This window comes from Hirundo rustica, chromosome 5, assembly GCF_015227805.2.
Source record: "Hirundo rustica isolate bHirRus1 chromosome 5, bHirRus1.pri.v3, whole genome shotgun sequence".
Lineage (NCBI taxonomy): Eukaryota > Metazoa > Chordata > Aves > Passeriformes > Hirundinidae > Hirundo > Hirundo rustica.
In genome coordinates, this window is record NC_053454.1 from 51,133,356 (window position 1) to 51,151,693 (window position 18,338).

Here is an 18,338-nt window from a genome sequence, read left to right on the forward strand (position 1 = left end):
ATACAGACTGAATGGCTTGCCTGTGCTTATTCAAGTTGTCTGTAGAACAGCTGGGATTGACCTTTTAAGCCCTGTGTACACATCTGTCACAAACCATTCCCCGCAGGACTTTGCCACTGGGATTTTGTTGTATGGGGGCTGGACTTAGTTCCCATGTGAGATGTAAATCTTCCTTCCCACACCTGGGAGGAGCATGCCTTCTGTTGTCCTAGCCTAGGATGTTGAGAGCACAGAGGAAGCCGATAGAGTGCAAAGTCTCGCTCCCACATGACTGTCTGGTCTTGCACAAAGAATTGAGTTGTCACTGCAGCGTGGGACACAGCTGTTGGTAGCTGTCATACAGCATGCCTGCAAATTTCCTGACAGAATTGGTACAGTCAGCACACAGTGTGCTTCACAGCAATGATAATCAAATGTTCCAGAGTGATGTATGATTGCAAAAATAGTGCTGGCACTCCTGGCCCCGCTCTTACAGGTTCTTCATATTAATAGACAGCTTCACCAATTTTTCCTGTTCACCAGGGGGGAAATCCATCCAGGCAGCTGCGCTACATTTAGTTTTGAAGACCTCAGGGCATACTCAGCTTGCTCTGGAGCAACAGGACCAGCAGTGCCACACATTTGTGAGAATTTGCCTGAATCATTTGTGAAACACACCATGTACTGGTCAGGCTTTAATGGGGTGTGCTGAGGGCTCAGCACCACTCACGGCGGGCACCTGCCTGTGAGGGTGTGTGAAATATCAGCATCCACAGTTGGCACGTGATTCAGGGAGCTCATAAAGACCATCCTCGCTGTTCCCTGCTTCTGCCAAAATTCTGCAGGGAGGGTTCTCAACACAGCCACTGGAAAAAAAAATAATAGGCAGCTCGCGGGCTGTGTTGTTATTATTCAGCTGGTATTGACTGGCAGTACCGGGACACTGCAGAACTGCCTTTCTCTAGCTGTCAGCCGATCAGCTGTGACAGCCCTAATAATGGTTATGTCAGGAGGCAAGTAAAGAGATGCCACAAATGGATTGCACGTGTATAATTGCTTCAAAAACAAATCTGTTAATAAAAGGAGATGAGAAAATTGACAGGAAAAATGGCTTATTGCATGCTAATTTTCTCCAGCTTTCATATTCCCTCTCTCTCCTTTTTTTTTTTTTTTTTTTTCTTTTAATTCAATTGGGTCACTTCTTCTGTGGAGAATCATGGTCAGAAAATTGAATATGGGGAGGAATTCTATACAATAATAATTACGATGATGTATTATTCCCTACAAGGATCAAGTTCAGGCAGATGGATTTGGCTGAAGAGCTGTTAGCTATCTGATGGCTTCTTCAGTTTACATTTTCCCTGTTGTGGTACTTAGAGTTTTTATGCAAAGGAGTATGTGAATGGAGTGGCCTAAAAAGCATAAAATCTCTTGGCCTGTGCCTTCAAAGGTCCCAAGATATGGTTGCACCTGCATTATCCTTCTAGAGGAAACAGAAGATGCTGCAAATTCTCTTCATAGAAATGACAAAAACCCACAAGAGATGGCAAGGGTTTTATTTTCTCTGTCTACAACATAACAAGATCCATATGGGTGTTCCTGAATTAAAATGCTTTGCCTTCTGCACTGCCTCAGTAAGATTGCTAGTGTACCTAAGCAGGGGTATTTACAGAGTGTAGAAGACTTACTGTTTTATATTTCTGAGCAGTTGAAATCTGAGTCGTCCCAGAAATAAGATAAGGGAGCCCTGTAGGAGAGAAATGACTGAATATAGCTGATGAGACAATAAGGCTAGAAGTAAGTAATTTGAGAAAATTGGACCAAATAATGGGATCAATGCTGAGCTTGATGAAGGCAATAGTTTTCATGTGACATTAGTGGAAGCAGCTGCAAGTCTTACAAATACAAGCTCAAGAATGCCCATTTTAGTGCAAGTTTTTAGGTTTTTCGAGGAAGCATTTAGTTATTTTTTCTAAAGAAAAGCATCTCTTTATCTATATATGGCTGGATATAAGGATATCTATGTATCTATACTACCCACATATTTTTAGATACCCCCCTGCCCCCCATGCTGATGTGCCAATCAAAATTTTTTGTATCCTGCAGTAGTTTATCGGTAGAGGAAATCAGTGTATATGCACTTGGATCTAGATGTTCAGGTGGTTTTATGAACTTAATTGCCAGACATTTATTAAGTTCAGAGTTACAGTCTGAGGTGTATTCTGACTTGAAGAGTGTAGGTGAAAACAAACAACTGGAAAAGACCTGTTTGGAAGAGGTACAGACAGCAGTATGGTTTAATTTTTTGTTTATTTCTTGTCTGACCGTTGCTTATTGTGAAATTGAATGATACCTGAGAGTTTTGACCCTAATTTGTGCTCATGCTGGCTTTCTACTGAACTCTTTTCTATTGCATGTGTCTCAGCATCTAGAGTGGTCTCCAATTGTAGCCTCAACAGAGACCCCAGGAGTTAAATTGCTTCAGACATAGAGGTTTGGTCTTTCAAAGCAGTCTAGTATGCTAGACAAACTGCTTTCAAGGAATAATTGACTCTAAATTCCCTAGGCTATGAGAAAAATCTCAACTCAACGTGACAAGCCTATCCCCAGAAAAGTTTGTCTAAGTGATGACTAGGGCTAATTTAGAAGAGTGAAGACCAGACTGAGGTTTCTGAAAGGTGGGCTTGACTCCTGATTCAATCAGTTCTGAGTCTGAATGAAAAGGTCTCCAGGGTGTTTTGGGGAAGAAAAAAAAAAAAAAAAAAAAAAAAAAAAAAAAAAAAAAAAAAAAAAAAAAGAAAGAGAGAGAGAGAGAAAAAAAATTGTCTTCAAGATGCATGAGACCACTGCTGACAAGGAAGTAGATAGGTTTTCTGCCAGGTGAGCAGGTTTACTGTGCACTTGCAGAACTCCTCAACTGTGTTCATTTTGGCGTGTTGAAGCAATCAACCTAGCAATTTCTCTAGTATTTACTTCATGTTACTAATAAAAATATCAAAAAAGTACCTGGGGAACAGTTATTTTTGGGTTTGTAGGAGATATTAAAAATGGTAAATGATAAGTGCAGTAATACAACCAGGGAAAGTGGGACAAATATAAAGACAGATTTGAACAGTATTCTTTGATATTATTCATTTAACAAAGAGAAGACCTATTTAATAGCTGACTCCTGTGATCCATGCTAAGATTGTTCACGGCATCATCAGTTTTCACACTTTTCCTCCAGTTGTTCGGGGATGAAGCATGTACAGTACATTATTTAAATACAATGCATGCTTCATATTTATTCTTCCCTTAATTAAACATTCTCTGCTGTGGCTTGGGGTTCAGGAGAGCAGTCACTGCATGAGCTCTCTCCGCTTGAGCGGTGAAGAGCAAGTTGCAGTACATGACAGCATTTCATCTCTATGGCTGGGGACAGTAATTCACGAGCAGCAGGCGAAGGCATTAATCTCCTCAGCTATCCAGAAATGAACTGTCATGTACAGCAACTTGTTCTCTGCTCTTGCTGCTACCCAGTCCCCTCTCCTTCTGCACCCTTTGCATACATTAAGCAAGCTCTTGGGGTACTGGCAGTTTTCCTCCTGTGAGTAGCAGGCTGGAGCAATATGAAGCCAGGAGGTTTCTGCAGTCCACAGGACCAGGCAGTGGTGGTGGTTGTAGCAAGCACAGAGGTGTTGGGAATAGCACAGGATGTCTGCTTTCCAAGCCTGCAGGTCACAGGTTTGAGGGGTGCTGTGCTGGAGATCCTCAGAACTTGAAAGGAGCTGATGTCTATGGGGGTGATGGAAAAACAGGCTTGGAATTTGCTGTCCCTGAAGCATCAGAGTGTGTCCCCAGTACCTTGGCCCATTTGCTCCCTGGATTTTTTAAAGGAGTCTTTTCCTTGTTGATTTCCAATCTGTTTGAGTTTCTGCTCACCTGGACAGGGCATCAGCGTCCTGTATCAGAAGGAGGATCCTGGAAGACAACAAGTCACTTAAAAACCAGGCTCTGCTGTGAGTAAATCATACAGAGCACTGTGAGTTCAGCATATTGGCAGAGATGAATGTAGCAGTTGGGCATTTTTTGAAGGGGGGAGGCAAATTCAGGTTAATTTACAGTGGTGGGAGGTGCTGTGCTCTGTTTAGTGTCACTAGAGTGACAGTTTACTACATTTCCCAGGAGTGGTTACAGCAGAATTAGGCTTGGGAAAGAAGCAATTCAGCTAATAGAGATGTCTATCATTAATAGAAAGCTAGAGCCCAGCTTCCTGAGGCAAAATGCTGATGGTCTTGCTCAGACAATACCTGTTTTCATCTGTGTGTGTGTGAGTGAGCGAGCATGTGAGTGTGAGCAAAATGCTGACAGTTTTGCTCATACAATGCATGTTTTCAGCTGTACTATAATGTGTTTTGGCATCAGCACTGAGTACAGTGGGAAGCCAACCAAAACACACCCCTCACTTTAAGTATTACTAACGAGCTTCTGAGGTTTCTTCCATAAAATTGCTACCCAAATGCACAGCTGCTGTTTTATTTTAGATATTGATTTGCTTATGTGCTGTGATTTTGCCACTTAAAAGGAAACATGGCTGGGAGAATAAAATGTAACCACTGCAAATGACCTTTTTGGTGAAAACATCCATTTACTATGGCTGACAATTAATTTTATGTGTTTTCTATCCCTTTTGCCCCAAGCCTAGTGCAATTGCAGAATGTGACCTTCTACTATATATTTAGATAAGTTTGATTTAATACTACTGCGGTTTCCTGGTCACAAATTAGTAACCTGTTGGAGGAGGCTACCTAACTACAAAATGAATTTGTGCTATTCGAGGCAGTTTCACCAAATGAAGAGCAGAAAAAGCTGTTTAAGCTAGCTGGAGAACCACTTTAAACTGTTGTCTCTGGTTAGACACCAAAATAAAGCAGGAACAGTTCTTCCTTTATGGTAGAATGTTATTACTGTTGCACAGATGAGAGAATTTTGCTTGAACGTGGATAAATTAGATGTTGTTAATTATTCTGAGAGTTTAAAAGTAGGCACAGCTATTTAGTTTTGATGTTGGCTTTTGTGAGGCCTCTGTCCCCAGTCACTCTATCTGCACTCATTGGTCATTAATCTTTTTCCATTTGTAACAACTTAAGGAGATTCCTGACCAGTCACGTTTGCTGTACTTGAAAACAAACTAACAAAAAAGAAATAGGAGGGATGTGGATTAAAACAAACAAACAAACAAACACAACAACAACAACAGAAAATGCCTAGGGGCAAGAAAGAAGATAAAAATGGGGAGAGAAAGAAAAGACATGACAGAAAACCTAAGGAAAGGGATGAAGAAAGAAATGAGAAAACTAAAGTGGAATTGAAATACATATGTCTTGTGCTCAGATCAGTCAGATAGCTTAGGTCTGTGTTTCTGTAGTGATGGTGTTTATGATTAGAACTTGACAGATTCAGCTGGGGCTGGATATCAGTTTCCTCACAAAGGCTGGGGATGATGGGGAGGGAGATTAGAGCACTGATTCATTGCTCCCTAGCTTTGAGCTGACTTGCTGAGGAGTGCTGAATAAATAAATATGATATGGCAACACAAAACATGCCCAGCAAAGCCTCCAACTTAATTGCATTTCTGTTATTCCTCTCCAGTGTTTCTTTATGTTTTAGATGCATTCATTAACACTACTGCTCTGTCTTTTTGAGTGCAGATCTGTCTTTTAAAAATCAAAACCAAAGGAATCTGTTTGTTTCTTGTTAGGGCCAAGGCTCTAGCATCGACAGTACACTTACTTGTGCTGAGGGAGTTGAGACCTGAGATTTACAGTCTTTGGACTAGACTGAGATACAGACAAATGCAATTTCTTGGTATAATCTGAGCCATCACTGAATGATACTGCTTTCCTCAGACCCAAGGGAGTCAACAACAGGTAGAGATGCCCCTGTGTCCCAGTTCAGGCAAAGCAGAACTAAGGGCTGGTTTGGCTAAGTGCTCTTGTCCTGCATGCTGTGCAGTGTCATCTCCTGTGGCATCTGCAGGACAGAAGTGCATGTCTCTGTGTTTCTTATCCCTGCTGCTAGAGGCCATCTAGCCAGAGACGCTCCAAGCTGCCCTTTCCCTGGTTCTGCTGTGTACTTTCAGCTGCTGAAACACGATACTGTTATTATCTGACCTGAGGTGTGAGTTGCAGAGTGCTTCTGATTTCGGCCAAACCAATTCACAGCACTGGTGAGAAACGCAGTGTAACTTGGTATCAAGGCTTTTGTGTTGCGGGATCTGAAGCCCCACTTCCAGCATCATTTTCTGTTGGCATCATGTTATCAGAAGATAACAGTTCCTGCAGGAACCTTACATTAAAAATGGACGTAGCAGACAAGGAACTAAACAGATAAAGGAGGGAAGCAAGTCAGTGTGTGATCCATAGATTCAGGGGTTAAACTTGAGCTGCTGGTCTCTGAACACTGTCTTTCCATAAAGCTTCAGTTCTGGATCTGTTAGCATCACTTTCTGGGGATTTCTCTACTTTCGATGTCACTTCCAGTAATAACTTTGATTACTGAATATTCAGAAGACTTTCTTTTATTTTTCCCCCCCTCATTTTTCTTGTTAGTGTCCATGGAGTGAGCTTGAAAAGATTGGGAGGCAAAGGGTAGGGTGACCATGCACTTTGCAGGTACTGGAGTTCTCCCTGCTGAGATGCAGAAGTCTGATGGCACGTGTCACAGCTTCTCACAGGCACTGCACATTTGCTCTCTGGCCACAGCAACTTCTGTTTGAGCTGTCCTGGGTGCTCCTGATGTTGGAAAGGGTGACAGTTCACAGACACTTGAGCTAAAGGTTGAGTTGGGGAGGCAAACCAAAGCCAGGAGACTGCTTTCTCAGGCTTTGCTTTGATTTTTATTTTTTTCTAATTGTTAGAGAGCTTGTGAGTAAGAAATCAATGGGACTTAAGAATGAGTGTGAATGAAATTAGTCACTGCAGGGGAAGATTTCCTGTTTGTAACCAATTTCTGAAAAACTTGTGTGGATGTAGACTGCTTTGTAATGTGAGAGGGACTGTAGTGCAGTTTCCCTCCATTGGCCTTGTCCGTCATAGTTTCCAGCTTTAGAAAAGGATTGGGTGGGTGTTAATACCAATGAACTCAGAGCATTCACCTTCCAGCATCCTTCCTTTGCTGTGTCTTTGCAGTGGTGAGGGTAGAGTGGCAAGAGGAGAGGATATGTTCACCTGCAAATAAATGTGTGCTCATGTGCTCCCCACTGTCCATGTGTCTCCCCCAAATAAGCAGGCTCTGAATGGAGGATGATAGCTGAATGAATTATCCTGTATGTTTCCAAAGTAAATAAACCTTTTTTTGCTTTCATTTTCTCTCAGAAGGGGGAATGCATTTGATTATTTTGTATTAAGATTTGGCTGAACAGTTCATTATTAGCTTTATTAGTATATATAGTAGACACAATCTGTTGGTATTTTCATGATGGAAACTGTAATATTCAAGTGGAACAGAGTTTTGCATCTGCTTACAAAATCTCATGTATTTACAAAACCAATTGCTAGTCAAAATGAATAAATGAATGTCCAAGCCATATTTCAGATCCTAGGCAATAATCTGTGTTTTTCCATCTGACTCTATAACTAGTCACTGTAACACTCTAAACTGAGTGTTTAATTCAATAAGAAGATATCTATATTTTCTATTCTTTTTTCTGCTTCTTTTAAGGATTTTTCTCCTTTTCCACATCTGTTGTTCAGATTCCTAAGTCCCCCCCATTTCCTTTTCCCCTTCTCCCCAGAAGCTCCCTGTTAGAATTCAGCTAATGGATTTCTAACTCAATTTGGACTTCTGCTGGGATAAATCAGCCTCATATAAAATAATTTATGGTTCTTGAAAAATTTGCTGTGGATGAAATTAGGTAACCAGCACCGGGCAAATAATAATTTCATTAAGAACCATGAAAAGAAGTAGTGAGTATGTAGATATTCATGAGGATTAATGTTAGTCTCAGGACAGCAAGATTTCTCTAGCCCATGGAGAGTGCCCTTCAGAGCCCCCAAGGCCAAGCCGCTCCATTGATGCAAAGGGAGAGCAGTGGCAAACTTCACATCAGCTCCAGCAGAGACAGACTTTGTTTCCTGGTCATTTTGTAAACAGAGATTTGTTTTGTGATCCTTTCTGCAGCTGTTGGCTGTTTAGCAAATGATACTGGAATGCATTTGGGAAAAGTTTTGAAGGAAGCATCTGAGTGCAGAGCCGTTTTCTCAGTTTAAAGGTACTGAACAGAGAGTGCTACCTATTGTGCTCCTGTGTCCATTTGGCAGATGGGACCCTGAACCTGGCAGATTAGATTTCCCCAAGGTTACAGAAGAATATCTGTTCCCTGGATAGATATTCTATCAGCTCAACACCTTAACCAGGTGGCCAGGCAACTGAGCTATTTTTTTAGGTATAATTAAGTGTCCTGTGTTTTTCTGAGATGGAGTGACACCGCTATCTAGATTAACTATATACTTCAGATAGCCCGTGAAATTAGGATCCATGAAATCCCACTAGATCTCAGTTTTACTGAGATGTTTGATCATGACTTTTTGATGAGACAAAAATGCTTTCATTGAAAGTGTTAAAAATCTGGGAGCACAGCTCTGCTGCAGTTTTAATAATTAGAAATAATTAGAAAATAATAATTAGAAAAGTAAGGGTAAAAATAACCATTCTTGCTAGAAACAAAAGATTGAAATTTTGACCCTAATATATTGATACAAGATGCAAGCTTAATTATTAAAATAAACAACATGAAAAGCAGAGAAAGTATTTATAAATTGCCATGTTCAGTTAGAGATCCTCACTCAAGTAGCAGCATGGAGCTCCTTTCATTGTGCCATAGCCATCAACGAGGCATTGCACACAGATTTCTCTCTATTAAACAAACTTGTGCTGTGTGATATGATTTACCACAGGCCCTAAAATCCATTTGCCTGTGGCTGCTGACTCTGGCCTGAGCTCTCTTTGTTTCCAGTACATAATAGAGCCTTAAGAGCGTGGGAAAAGGTGGGATCAATTTTTCATTTGGTTATCATGGTTGGGACACCATGTTTAGACTGTTGACAGAGCAGTTAGATAAAGGACCCGAGTCTGAACTTCTAGTTCTAAAAAATGTGTGTAGAGTTAATTATCCTTGGATTTTTCCTGAATTGTATGCTTTGGACTATACCCAGGAAACATGTTTCCAGTATGTGTTGAGAATATATTTTATGTGCTGTAAAATGCATTCTACCATCTAACCACAAAGGTTGTCAGGTCTTATAAAAGGTGATTTTTTTTGTGTTATTGTAACAGGCACCTTCTTTCATGTTCATGTAAATATGGCAGGCTCTGTCCTGCGTGACAAAGAGTGCCTGAAGGGGACTTGAGAATGAATAGGTTTAACAAAAAGTATTTTAGCCTAAGCCTTGTCCATCTTTAATTAGTTATCAGGGTTAAAGAAGGGGTCAAGAGCCTGGAGCTGCTTCAGGACTAATGTGTCAAAGGGAAGTGAAGCCTAACACTGAAGAGGAAATGATGCTCCTCAGAGGTTTCATAATTTTTGACCTTGTGTCAACCATTATGACTACTAATGGCAGCTGGGGCTGAAATGTTTCAAATTAGACTTTGCTTTTCAGGTGGTTAGGGAGGGGATCCCATGCCATCACACAGACCAGTCACAATCTAGAACCCAAAATGAACGATACTTAAGAGGGAGGACACAAGACCTTGTAGGCTGACCCTGAAGTTTCTCTGCTGTTCATATGTTGCATCTGTATCAGAGAAGACACAACTAACGCTAATAGGCTTGAACTCTACCAGCACAAGCATATCTCACAGGAGCTGTGTTAACTTTCCGGTTAAATGCCTGTAGCTCACAGTTACAATACGGTGTGAGTGCTTGGCAAAGTAACACTTGCATGTTACTCTGAGAGTTTGTTATGTGACAGAGTAAGGAGATAAAGGTTTGGAGACAGTCTATAACCCACTTCTTTCTTTTCTTTTTTTCAAGTATGAATAATTTTATTAGTTTTAAACAAATCATACATTCATGGAATAGTTTAGGTCAGAAAGACCTCTAAGATCAGATAGTCCAGCTGTTAACCCAGCACTGCCAAATCTACCACTAAGCCATGTCTCTGAGTGCCACATCTATACATCTTTTAAATATCTCCAGGGATGGTGACTCAACCACTTCCCTGAGCAGCCTGTTCCAATTCTTAACAGCCCTGGAAGTGGAAAGAGGGTGGAAACTTCCACAGGGTAATCACCACAAAATGTCACTGATGTCATCTGCTGTTTGTCAAGCATTTTATTTTCAAGTGCTGTACTTTTGAGAGCTGTGGCACAGTAACTGAGCCAACCTTATCCAGTAGCTCTGTACAAGCACAATGAGTTTCCATCAGAAGTAATTAATATTTTGCAAAGAGGGATGTGACTGCTGGTACTCGGGGCAGGGCAGCAAAGAAAAAAGGCCTTTGCCTCTTCACTTTACAACTCATGCTCTCAATGCTCATAAGTCAGCCTCACTCCTTGATGATTTGCCTCCAGCCTTTTTCATCTATTTACATGGTTAGGCAGACCTTATAGAAAATAGTGCTTACAGATTACTGCGTTAAGTTTCCTACATTGACAAGTGTCATAGACCTTGTTGCTCAAAGAACAGCTTGGCGCTCTTCATATACGACAGAAAGTATTTTCAATTGCTTTGCATGAAGTTGTACCATCTTCTGGCATTTTCCTTCTCTGAGTCCAATGCTAATGTGTACCTCCACCATCTCTTGCATGTTTAGGCAGCAGCTGGTAGTCTGAAAGAGTTTGTCTCAGGGCAATGGTAATGTTCTGGATGCAGAACCTAAAATGTCATGTCTACATATATGCCTTCAGGTTTTGCCTTGAGTTAGCAGTGGGATATATTAAAAAATTCTCTGTGTCACAGAGCACTGAGAGTTTTGTTTTCAATTTTCCTCTCATCTGGTTGATGTCAAAGAAACAGAAACTTTAATCGTAATTATGAATTAAACAAACTGGGGGAAAGTGCGTTTTTCCCCAACAGTAAGATATAACTTGCAACTCTTTATAAAGGTGGTTCAGTGGTTTCCTTGTTTGGATGTGATTCTCCTTTTCCTTACTCTGATGTAAATAATATTTGCCTCCGCTGGAATTAGCTGTGGATTAACAGCAGTGCAGTTTACCAGGATAAGCCAGGCAAGATGTGCTCCAAGCACTGGCCTGAGAGAAGGAGATGGCACTATCAGAGCAGGGGCGATGGAGACACACTGATTGCTGGAGGCAACATGGTTGCACAGTGTTCACATTGTGGCTGAGTGATAACCATTTATCCTTTCATCTTCCTCTGCCTTTGGCTTTATATTTGGGCATGCAGCATTCACATAAAATAGGAGCATGGAGAGAAGTGCACAAGAGGCTCCACTCCACCTGGGGCTGCCAGGGGGGAGCACCAGGAGCCACTCAGTTGGCTGCTTTCTTTGGCTGTGAAACCACACTGCTTTGGAGCTGCAGCTCCCACCCTGAACAGTCCCCCAGTGTAATGGCAGACTGTGCACTGCTGTTAAAAAGGAAAGCATGGTGTTTTCTTCTCCCCTTCAGCTAATCACAGCTTTCTGAGAAACGCTAGCCCAGGTGTGGTGGGTACAACAAGCACGATTACTGTATTAGGTACGGCTTTTTATTTAGGATGATCTGTATATATAGTCTATACTATACAGACCATCCTAAATAAATAAGCCATACCTAATACAGTAATCATGCTTGTTAAATACAAATAATAGAAACCTGGACTTCTGGACTCCTTCCTGGACTCTTTAGTTGAGCCAGTAATCCAGTATTTCAGGTGTCTGAGATAGTCATTGTCTGGGTTTGGGGAAGAACTTCAGGTTGATGCCTGTGGCTGACCATGGATCAAGTTTGATTCCTGTGCTGCTGTGAAAGTTCCTTTTTTTTTCCCTAGGGGTACAGAAGGACAGGAAAGGATGTGTTTGGCTTTTCTTTGATGTTCCTGTGTTTGAGGGGGAGACGTTTGCTCAGCAGACTTCTGACGCATATGTAGCCACTCAGTGCATATGTTCTTTGTTAAGTGCAAGCCAAGCTTGGGTTTGACCTCCTGTGGATGTGTTGTTAAGCTGAGATGTGCTAGGAGAGTCTTCACTGAGCTGCTGCAGGTGCAGGGAAAGTTCATTCCTCTTTGTGGTCTTTATTTGTTCTGTTCTTGGACTGAAGTCACCCAAAAAAGATGAACACTGCATGTCCTATCGATTTCTATGTCACTTTTCCCAGACTGTGCATGCACTCTGCCTTCCCTGATGAAAGGAGCATTTAATTTTATGGGTGCTCAGTAAATCTGAGTCAGAAATTCCCTTGACCTTGCTCCCAGGAAGGTCCAGCAAAGTTCACCAAGGATCTGGTTTGTGGGCTGCCGCAAAACCAAGCCTCATCTTTAGGCAGATAAAGGCCTGCCAGTGAATTCAGCTACAAGCAAGCAGATGCCGGCCTCCAAGGTGGGCCAAATATATTTAGCAACAGCAAAATTGCAGTCTTCCTTGGCTGTTTGGGGATACCTTCCCCTTTTGAGGGCTGAAGAATAAGGAGTGATTGCCTTATTGCATGCTCACCTTGCAATCAGCCAGAGGCAGGGCTGACAATGGGTAAGTGCTGAGAAAGCCACTCTCCTTCACCCCAGGCCAAGACAGGAAAATGTGCTTTCTCTTTCAGGGCACAGGTTACGCTTTCCTGTGCCCATTCTCTGTCCCTGTGTGGTCTCCAAAGCTGAGGCAGGAGTGAGAGGGCCTTTTGGTATGGAAACTGTTCATAAGTGATTTTTAGAAAAACTCCTGCTTTCTCCCAATTTTTATTCAGCTCGGACTAATGTTGGATTCATAGCTCCGTGGTGTTATGGGCCTCTAAGGTGGAGGCAGGCTCTGTGGCATACAGTATTTTTTGCTTCCCGTTTGGTGGCACTGCGTGCCCTTCCTAGGAGGATAGAAAACCCTTCGACTAAAGGGCTTCCAGCCGAGCAATTTTCCTTTCCTGAAAGAGTGTGCACTGTAATCCAAACCCTTGCCTCCATCCTGATAAGCTGTCTGGCTGAGCTAGCACCTGCTGTTAATTTCACAGTAAACAGTACTTGTTGCTCTAGAAAGCTTTTTAATCATAACATTAAAACCTGAACAGAAATCCCATCCATACAGTGAACTCCAGCTGCCTTTCTTGCAGCACTCAGGGGATGATCTTGGCGAGTGATGGGCATCCAAATGCAAATAGAATTAACTTCACAGCCATTCATTTTAAATTGCTCTTGAATCATTCTGAAGTAAATTCCATTTGAGAAGAATTTGCTTCAGGTCTCGCATGAAGAGATAATGGTCCAATATATTATCATCTCAGCAATAATAGTTTAAGTCTCGCAGTTCAGATATATACTGAGTTATATGCTGGGCTGATGAGAATTAAAGCTTCCTATATAGCAATAAAACTAGTGATCTAGAGATGAATAGATTGGTGTGTGGAGCACAATATTTTCCTGCCACAGATTAGAGCAGGGATACTAATCCATAAAAGGGGAAATATAACATTAAATCTCTCTTTTCACGTGTTATGCATGGAGAGCTATAATATGTACAGTTTTACAGGCAAATGCATGAAAATAATAAAGACCTTTCCTAGCATCAAAAGGTTCCTGACTTAGGCAAAGATTTGTTTTACCTTAAAAGAAAACTGAACTAAAATTAAGCTAAAATTCCTATATGTGACAGCCCATGCCAAATTGTATCAATGCTGATTTCAGTGGCATTTCCCCTGTTCTTATAGATTTTCATTTGACATTACTTTTAAAAACGTAATTGTCAGATACTACAGAAGGCAAATAAAAAAGTGTATCTGTATTTGGGCCAGCAACTAAAAATTCCAAATGAAGTTTATAGATTGAAGTGGCTTTAAAAAATTTATTTTCTTAATATGAATAAATTGCATGACTGGAACCAGTTTAGCAGTACCATTAATCAGGTCTTTTGTCTTGCTAATATAAATCAGTCAATAACAACAGATGGGCTGTACACTTTATTATGTGAAAATAAAGATGAATGTGACATACTGCAGAAGTAAACTTGCAGCTCAAAGTTACTGAGCACAGAAGGGGATTTGTTACAACAGGGGAGAACAATGTGTGTCTTGTGTTTGCGTTTGATCAGGTTGTGAGGGGAACGTGCTGCAGATGACATTGACATAATGATTGGAAATCAAGTATTTTTAGTGTTTGTTTGTATCTACACTTCTAGGTCGCTCCCAAATGGTTTAATTAGTTTTTTTCCTCCAGACAAAAGAAAAAAAAAAAAAAAAGTCTAACTAGTTAAGAGAGTTAAATAAGAGAGTTATAAAATTTGTTGCTTTTGTTGCAACACTAGGAGATGAGCATTTTAAATAACCGGTGATAAGGGTCAGGAAGATGCAGATCAAAGTCTCAGGCAAGATTTATCCCCTCATATAGCAATGGAGCACACCATGAGAGGCAACCCCCATCCAAATTACAGAAACTGGCTCAGCAGGCCACATGGTGATAACAAAATCATCACTGAAAAGTCCAAGGCAGAGTTTGATTTTTGTACGGAGAGAGGAATGACCTGTGTTTATGTAGAGCTGGTCAGGAGAAACTGATGGAAGTGTTTATTCCATTGTTGGAAACTGTGTCCCTATGAAAACACAGATCCATTAGATTGGTTTGGTGTTACCAGGTCTTGTTCTCTAGAGACCTGCAAAAAATCCCAACACAGTCAAATGTCCCGTATTGACATTTTCTGTGTCGGATTTTTAGGAATATTTTGCTATAAAATTACACTAACATTATAATTATGCTTGTATGTTCCTGCGAGTATTTACAATGAAAGCATGACAGCATATTGCTGTAATTCAAAAAATTAAATACAAGGCTTGGCTACAAAATGTGTGTTAAGGTCGATGGTTCAAAACCCTGTCCCAGATCAGCAGCTGGATTGGCTGACAGCTGTGACACAGCTGTGCCTCGTGCGATGTGCAAGCCATCATGAGGGGGTTTAAGGCTCTTCCTCCTCAGAAGGTTCTGTTCCCGAGAAGCAAGTGACACAGCCTGGCAGTGTCACAGCCTGACGGGGGAGCTGGGGCTGCACACCCTCTCTACCTGCAAACCACCACCCTGCCATTTCAGCTGGAGGGCCTGGGTGAGAGGGGAGGGGAGCTTTGCCTGCCTGCAGCACCAGACCCCATCTCTTTGGGGGATGCAGGAAGCACCAAGCAACTTCCCACTGGGGTTCACACAGGTTGGTTAAGCCACCTGTTACCTTTCAGCGGTGAACAGCAGGAGCAAGGGTCCCTCAGTGCTAATGGAGGTAGACTAGCTTTGCAGTAGGATTGCTATTTTTTCTGCTAAAGCCAGTCATGATGATATTCTATATGTTCCTCTTGAGAAACTGCTTTATAAAAAAATCATCATTGTTACTATTAACAGCAGCAGTACGAGGGCAGGGATTGAATGAGCAGTCTCAAGTTTAAAAAGAAAAGAAAAAAAAAAAATCTTTCTCAGCTACTATCTTAAATTTTTTCTGAAAGTGACAGTTTTAAATGCCAGTTTCCAGGGATGTGGAAGCCTTTGAGCACTATTTGTGTGACAGTTTGTGAATAGTTTCCATCTATATCCCTAACATTTAAGAGTGGTTCAGATGCCTCTTGATAGAAATGAGAAAGAGTGTGGAAAAATAAAGCTGAGCTTTATTATTGCTCAAGAAGCGTAAGGAGGAATCACAGCAAGAAGGCAGTAAGAAAATAGGCTTGTACCTGACTGTGGGATGCCACGTTGGTGGAGAGAAGCAGCTATCACCACAATCAAAATGTGAGACTAGATCATAATGTACTGGGCAGTACTTTGAGTACACACAAAAAATATCTAAACTTTATAAGCAGTTACCTTCAGGAGGAAAAGGCAAAACCCACACCTGCTTTCCAGGCTGATTAAAGAAGTAATTTTGAAAACCTTCCCTTTTTCTTTTTGCAGCTTGCTGATCCCTCCTTTTAGACTTTCTACTTATCTTTGATAAGGTGCAGTTAATTGGTCAGGCATTGTAATTACTGCCTTTGATAATGTACAGAAATTTAGTGGTGAAAATAAATACATTTGTTCTTCCAGTCAACAGAAATTAGTGAAGCAATACTTGTTTAATTATAAAACATATGTGTGCTTTGTTAGTTTCCATCTGTCTGCTTGCTGATTTGCAATTAAATGACCAGAAGAAAAAGATCAGTCCTGTGGCAATTCAGGGGAAATGATTCATCTCTAATGTTTCTGTGTCGTGGATGTCTACAGAGCAGCATGTGGGAGAGGGGAGAAGAGGAGAGGTGTGCATGGAAGGGGATGAGGAATGCCAAAAAGCCTCTTGATTCAGTTCAGACGTGTTTCATTGTCATGAGACCAAATGAGGACTCCCATTAACTTACTGTAACTCGTCTTTCTTTTTGGAAAAAATGGGGAGTGAAATGGAGCAAGGAAGAAATACCTAATGAGGAGAGGAAATAGGATTGCAGAAGAAGGAGGCTGGTGTGGTCAGAGTGAAAAGGAGACTGCAGAAATAAAAGGAAGCATGGGAAAGTGATAAAAAATTAAATTTAATTTGAGTATCTGGAAATGATTAATTGGGGATGGAAATGGAAGTGTTATAGTGTGTCACAGATTTTCTCTTTTCTAGATGAATGTCAGGCCTTATTTATTGGCCCTTTTTTCTATCTTTGAACCAGTTCACTTCTATTAACTCTCAGGGAGTGATGCAGTAGCGAATCAAGCCTAATACTCCTTACAAAATGGGACATCAAGAAGGACAGGAGTATTTTTAAATTAATATGAAAGGGGGTGGGGAATAAAAAAAAAATGGTGAACACATGTTTTCTTCATAAACAGTTTAGGAGATTCATAAAATGGTTTGCTCTGTAAGGTATTCCCATCACAGATAAAGACATGCAGTTTACTTTCATACAGCTGCATGGATGGGTACCATATCACCTTCTTCCCCTCTCTCCTTCATCTGCCCCTGTTCCTTCTTGTCTTTCTGAAAAGCAATATCTGAAAGAATCTGTAATTCTGGACATGACCCGCACAGGGAATTCTCAGGTTCAGGGAGGGAACCGTCTGACATTTCATCTTCATGAAGACTGGCAGGGAGGAGATAGCCAGCCAGTATTTTTAGTTGGATGTTCTGTGGTGTTTTATTGATCAGCATCTGCCAGCAGGTGTAATGATAACTGTGTCAGAGGCAGAAAGGGGAGATTGAATGAGGCCCTCAGAGCTGCCAGCTCGCCGCTGGTGGGTCTGCCAGGAGTTGGTGCCTCCCACCACTTCACTACTTGGAGCCTCCTGGCATGTTTCTGTGCTCTGATGGCAGGTGGGGAGGGAGATGGGGAGAAGGTTATTCTCCCCTGAATTTGGTGCTTTCTGATGTGGAAGACTTCCTCTGCACAAAGGGGCAGAGGAGTTGTAAAAGAGGATTTGTGAACAGGGAGGGAGAAAGGGGAGTATGCATGTTTGGTGTTTTCAGTCTTGCCTCCTGCGTAATGGGTTGTTTTCTTCCTTCTCCAGACTTCTTTCTTTGACTTAATTCTTTACCAGCAGCACCAGAGAGGTGCTGAGGCTCCTTATGTCAACAGCATGTGTCCGTGTTTGCCCAAAATGTCACCATTTCACAGCTGCCCTGCCCCATGTCCCAGCTCCCACATCCTCTTGCTAGCAAGGACTGCACAGACCAATGTATTACTGACAGAGTAAATAAAGCATCGCTTGGCACCTTCATTAGCAGTCTGAGCAGGAGAGCCAGAGTACGAACAAGGAGGTGCAGACTGGACTTGCATTTAGTCTTTTGCCCTCAGCAGATTTCAAATTGCTCATCTGAAACAAAAGGTACTGTTTCCTCTTTGGACCAGCCTCAGCTGGCAGTAGCTACTGCACGCACCTGATTACAGACTGTGATAAGTCTCTATTGAAAATGTGACCTTGAAGCCTCTGAAAGTTTCTATTATTTCTCTTTATGGCTTTGCAGGCAACTCTGCCAAGCACTAACACAAAGCTTTATTGCTGGTATTGCCAGTGATGGTAGCAAAGGACTGATCCCAGACTGTGAATGTGCACATCTCTGTCACATGACAGAGAGGAAAGAATGCTCAGGATGTAAAGAGCATTTTCTTCCAGTCTGGAAACAGCAGTGCATCTAAGCCTCAGTTTAAGAATGTTCCTAAGATAACATTTTATTCAAAAAGTATGCACATTTTTTTCAATTTTCATGAAGTCTTTGCAAGTGTCTGCCGGCTGAATTTTGGTTCTTTCATTTCTC

The 18,338-nt window shown here is 41.5% G+C and overlaps 1 protein-coding gene across 2 annotated transcripts in view; it reads left to right on the forward strand.

Annotated features, from left to right (window-relative positions):
- The window catches only part of UNC5C (unc-5 netrin receptor C), a 248,473-nt gene that overhangs the window by 138,969 nt on the left and 91,166 nt on the right, over positions 1–18,338 (forward strand). The window lies entirely within an intron of this gene.